Raw genomic sequence first — 6,000 nt, forward strand, 5'->3', positions numbered from 1 at the left:
CATCTACCTGCCTCTGCCTCCTGAGTGCTGGGATTAATGGTGTGTGCCACCAAACTCAGCCATGTTCATACACATTTTTATGTGTATGTCTGAAAAGATTTTTCTGGAAGGATAAAGTCTGTGCAAGGCCTGAGCCCATTGCTCATTCTTAGTCCAGTTTTTTTTTTCCCTTGAAATTATTTTCTAGTAAATTTCTCACTGTTTCCCAATGGCTGTGATGAAACTCATTGTCACTTGAGCCCCACGGTCCATATTAAACAACTCTCAGATGTCAGGTGCCATGCTGGGTCCCGAAGGGAATCGAGAACCCTGAGGTACGCCCTGTGGGGAAAATGGTGTATGATGTTACAGTATGCTCCGGTTACACGGCGTTAGCTGAGCCCAACCTGCTGTGGGCCAAGGTGGAGGACAGTACTGGGGACTTGAGGTAAAAGCAAGAGGTTCAGGTTTGAGAAGGAGGGAGGGATAGAACACGATTGTTCCAGCAAGGCAAGAGTATGTGCAAGAGTCCTGTGACCGTGGGACAGGAGAAAGGGGATGTGACATGGGAGATGAAGGGCTGTAGGGATGGGTTTACGTAAGAAAGAGGAAAACAGTTTAGGGATTTGAAGAGGGCCCAGTGTGGGCCTGGCTGAGCACAGTGAAGATTAGGTAATGGATGCAAAGCTGACATACAATGAGATGAAGGGACAGAAACATCAGCAGAGTGACAAGTGACCTCATCAAAGACTTCAGAATAGGTTTCATAGTGTCCAGCCAGAACAAGCTCCTCTCTTGTTCCCTTGGCGTCTAGCAAGGCAGAGCAAGTGGGATTCACCAGTAAGAGCACTGACCACAGTCAGCACCTCCTGGTTCTCGATGGGACCCTCAGAGCAACGTGCAGGCTACAGTACCACAGCTTGGTGGGCGCCCACATCCACCTTCACCCCTTACCAGCATCTCAGGCAGCCAAGTGTGACCCTAGCATCCTAGGAACTTTTGCTTTGACCCAGAATGACCTTGAGGGAGTAGTCATGCAACGTGAACCCTGCTCACCCATCAGTCCTGGAGACAGCTAAGAGTCCCTGGCACTGGCCACATGCCTGCACTGCATGTGACAGTCTCACGTGGGGCTTATGAGGAACCTAGCACATACTCCAAAATCCGAGGCCTGTACTGGAGAGGTGGCTCTGTGTCAAGTGCTTGCCATTCAGGCCTGGGCACCTGCGTCTGAGCTAACACAGATGTTAAGATGGGCAAGGCTGTGGACCTCTGATACCCAAGTGCTAAAGCCTGGACAGATGGATTCATGGGCCTTGCTGCCCAACCACATCTGACTGAACGGGGGAGTCTCAGTTCCACGAGAGACCCTGCTTCAAAAATAAGTGAGGAGGAATCCAGAAACACACCGACCATCTCTCCACCTCTGGCCTCCACGTGTACACACATCATCACGTGCACACACACTGGCATACACACACCACACCATATTGTGTGTGCATGCACATGCAATCAGGGGTGAGGTGTGATAAAAAGAAAAGAAAAATGCGAGGGGGTAGGTACATGGATTCATCACACCAGGACCTCATTCAACCCACGTAGCCATGTGGGAACAGAGCCAGCCTGAAATTCTAGAGAGTTCTCTTCCTGTCCCAGTCACATGCTGTCGAGTGGTGTCCTGACTAGGCAAAGCCACTCCAGACCTTTTCCCTGAATGGGCCGTTAGCCTTGGTCTTGGTGACACCTGCAAGCTAGTCTGGACAAGGCGTCTGTCAGATTCTCCAGGACAGTGGCGCTGCTATGGGCTCCTCTGGGTCCCCCCGAAGGAGGGAGTGGACAATTCTGACCCAACTCTAAGTCTTGGTCCAGGACAATCCAGGTCCTATCAGCTGGGGAAAAGCAGAGTCCTGGTTAGCACCTGCCCTTACCAAGACCCTGAGGAGTCCCTGTGCCTAGTGAGAGGTGCTGGCCTAGAACATTCTGCAGAGCCACAGCTGCCCCACACCTCTGCCTATTCTGAAAGGCCTCCTGAACGCCCGAGGCCCCAGGTTTGCTGTGGTTTCCAGCTCTGAAGGAAAACAAAACAATAACCTAGGGAAAATTTCTCCTGATCTCCGTCCACCTGAGCCCGATTATGCACTGAGCTGCCTCCCCAGCTGGAAGGAGAGGACATTGTGTCAAAAGCCACATGGTTGGAAGCAAAATCCGTGATATTCCCTGTACTCAGGCAGTACAGCAAGGAGCAGGACAGCACGTGGGGACAGAACACACTGTGTACCAACATGTGTACCTACGAGTGCATGCATGTTTGAATGTGTGCATGTATGAATGTGTGTATATGAATGTATGAGTATACAAGTGTATGGATGTACACACGTCTGTCCCTGTTTCTTTTTTTTTCCTGTGACAAATACACTCTAACAAGAAGCAACAGCTTATAGGAGGAAGGTTTGTTTTGCCACAATTCCACCTTACATTCTGTTGTTGGGGAGATGGCAAGGCAGGAACTTGAGTAGCTGGTGGCATCCCATCCACAGATGAGAGCAGGGCGAAGTGAACACGCCCAGCCTACCTGCTCACTCGCTAGCTTTCTTCACTCTTACCCTCAGCTACACAGCGTGTTCGAGGCCAACTTCATCTACACAAAACCCTATCTCAAGTAAGACCAGACATAACTTAGTTAAAGATAATATATGGCTAAAAATTGCAAACGCTCATTTGAGCTGCTGGAGAAATGACGGTGCCCACAAACTGGCTTGATGCAGGATGACCACCCGACTACTAAATTTGCTTACTACAGAAAGGGTGCTCACAGAGCATAAGAAATACAACGAACCACGCTGCAGAAACACACTGGACGACTCCAGGAAGACAGCAGTGAGTGGAAGGTCGGGGAGCATCAGTGGGAACCCTCCTCTGGGGTCTGTGGACCTGCAGACTAGGGGCTGCCCAGCCAAGCCTGACTGTGACCTGGGGGGATGAAGCTTTCAGATTTGGGTCGACATGGAACTGCACCAGCACTGCCTCCTTGGGCCTGGGCCTCTGTGTTTGTTTGGTCTCTGTGAGGTGCATCTGGATGCTGCCTCAGGCCCTGGTCTTGTCACACCCTGTCTGGGTGACACTGACGAGGACAACTCTGTCACCAGGGCCTGCAGGAAGCTTCCTGACACACTAGATATTTCATGTTTTATCAGACAGTCTTGTGCATCCCTAACCTGATTTCTTGTCAGTACATCATGCTTCCTTAGCTCCCAAGGCTGAGGACCAGGGCCAACATGTGGGCAGGAAGATCCAGTCATGAGGCACAGGCAGAGACATGGAGGTGACCAGGGAAACATGCTGGGGGCTGAGGCCACGCTTCTCCTTCAGGACTGTCCTCAGAGACACAGGGTACAAGGGGCCTTAGGGTAGGATTTGTCCCTGTGCATAAGTGCATGTGTATGTGTATGTTTACATCGGTGCATATTCATGGATGCACATGTATGCAGCAGCCTGTATTAGTCAGGGTTCTCTAGAGTCACAGAACTTATGGGGAGTCTCTATATAGTAAGGGAATTGATTGATGACTTACAGTCTGTAGTCCAACTCCCTGACAATGATCAGCAGTAGCTGTGAATGGATGTCCAAGGGTCTATCGGAGGTTCAGTCCCACAAGACGGGCAGGTAAAGAAGAGAGAACCTTCCTTCTTCCAATGTCCTTATGTAGGTCTCCTGCAGAAGGTGTGGCCCAGATTAAAGGTGTGTACCACTACACCTGGATCTGGGACTTTCTTTGTCCCAGATGACCTTGAACTCAGAGATCTCCTTGCCTTGGTCTCCCGGGATTCATTGCCAGTTTGCCTCAAGATCTCCATGCCAAGGTCCAGGTCAGAAACTTGTATCTCCCAGCCTCAAGATCAGGATCACAGGTGAGCCTTCCAATTCTGGATTATAGTTCATTCCAGAGACAGTCAAGTTGACAACCAGGAATATCCACTACGCAGCCTGAGGTCAACTTCAAGTGTCACTCTTCAGTCACTATCTACTTTGGTTCTGTTTGGTCTTGTGTGTAAATGGGGTATGGAGGGAGTTGCATGCATGGCACAGCTCATGTGGGGAGGTCAAATGACAATAAGAGAGAGCCAATTCTCTCCTACCATGTGAGTCCCAGGGATTAAACTCAGGCTGACCTTACGCTCCTTTACCCACTGAGCCATCTCATTGCCTTTTGCTGTAGTGTGTGTGTGTGTGTGTGTGTGTGTGTGTGTGTGTGTGTGTGTGTGTAGTATGTGAATGCATGGGGACATGTGTGTACCACAGCATGCAAGAGGACGTCAGAAGAAAGCAGGTGTCAGCTCTTACCACTTTGTCTGTGGTCACTGCTGTGTAAACCAAGACAAAGTCATGAGCTTCTGGGGGTTTTCTTGTCTCTGCCCCCCATCTCAGCACAGGAGCACATGGGTTAGAGATGTGTACTGTGACACACAGCTTTACGTGCGCCCTGGGGATTTGAGCTCAGCTCCTAGCACTTTTGTGGCGAGCATTTTACCCACCTTCCTTGTCTCCCAAGCCCCACCTTTAGAAAACAACACACACATGCACACACACGCACGCACGAGCACACACACACACACACACACACACACACACACACACACACACACACACACAGATTCGGCTGGCTGGCTAGCAAGAACCCTCCTGGCTCCTCCTCCCCAGCGGGCCCCCAAGTATGGTTTTTTTTCTTTTGGATCAAACTCAGGTCACTGGTCTTACACTGGACGTGCTTTATGACTGAGCCATCTCCCTAGCGTCTGTGGCTAGGATTTGAATTTGGGGCTCTCTGAGGTTCCTGAAAAGGAAAACCACCAGGTTCACTTGATGCCCCTCAGCCCTTGCAGGGTGTAACGTCCTCTTGCTGCTGGGAGAACAGACACAGAAAGCACACACTCCTCTCTAGAGCTCAGACCTGCAGCCAAGGCTCTGAGTGGCCAGAGCTCTCTGGAATCTGGTGCCAGGAATCCGCACGATCTCCAGTGCCTCCCAGGTCCCCCTGTGGCCATCGGGGATCCCTATCCCCGAGGTTTGACACAAGAACTTTGTCCTGTGGTCCCCTCTCAGCATCCTTTCTCCCTGGGACTTGGCTGTCTGTCCTTCCGTGTTCAAGGTGGGCAGGGGAAGGTGATGGAATCCAGGAGGGAAGTAAGCCCCAGGTTGGCAGTGCTGGAAAGAGAAATTGTTTCTGAGCCCCTTGGTGCTTCTGACTTTGCTCTGAGCATCTGTGTCTGCCTCACCTCCCCCCGCCCACTACTGTTCCAAAAAGAGAATAGGAAATTCTAGAAGACCTCATCCTGAAGGGGAGGCTGGCCATGCCTATTTCCTGCATCAGTGACCAGAACTCCCCTAACTCAGACTGGGAGGACAGTGACAGCCACATTTCATGCTGCCACTCCCCCTGAACCCTTGATGGCAGCCAAGGACTAGCTGCCCTAGTCTGAGGAGGGGATCTCTGCCCCCCAGAGCTGTGAGTTTATCTTGTCAGATATCAGGGGTTTTCCTTGATGATGTGGCTCCCACTGTCCCTGGGACTCAGGGGACAAAATCCTATCATTCCCTCTGTGACAGCACTAGGCAGGTGAAGGCTGGCCAACTATGATGACAGATGGACCGTGATCTAGGGTTCTGATGGGACCTCACAGCACAAACAGGGCCAATCGACCCGGACGCAATCCCTGGATCTGCCACTTAAAGTTAGCCACAATGTGCCTCAGTTTCCCCATCTGTAAAGGGGGGGCATTGGGCTGACCTCACAGCCTGTGGATGGATACATGTTCAGTTTTCCCAAATTATCTGAGCAACAGAAAAGGTTTCGGCTAGGCCAGGAACAAAGATAACATACTGAAGACACAGAGGGGACTGGCCCTGCCTCAGAGTCTTGCTGGGCTGGTGTCTGATCCCCACAGCCTCTCTGACTTCCTTCTAGCTTCAGGCCACCGTGCTATGGCTTAGTTCATAGTTTCTTTCAGTCGACTGACTTGTCAA

Source organism: Rattus norvegicus, chromosome 1 (genome assembly GCF_036323735.1).
Source record: "Rattus norvegicus strain BN/NHsdMcwi chromosome 1, GRCr8, whole genome shotgun sequence".
In the NCBI taxonomy this organism is placed as follows: domain Eukaryota; kingdom Metazoa; phylum Chordata; class Mammalia; order Rodentia; family Muridae; genus Rattus; species Rattus norvegicus.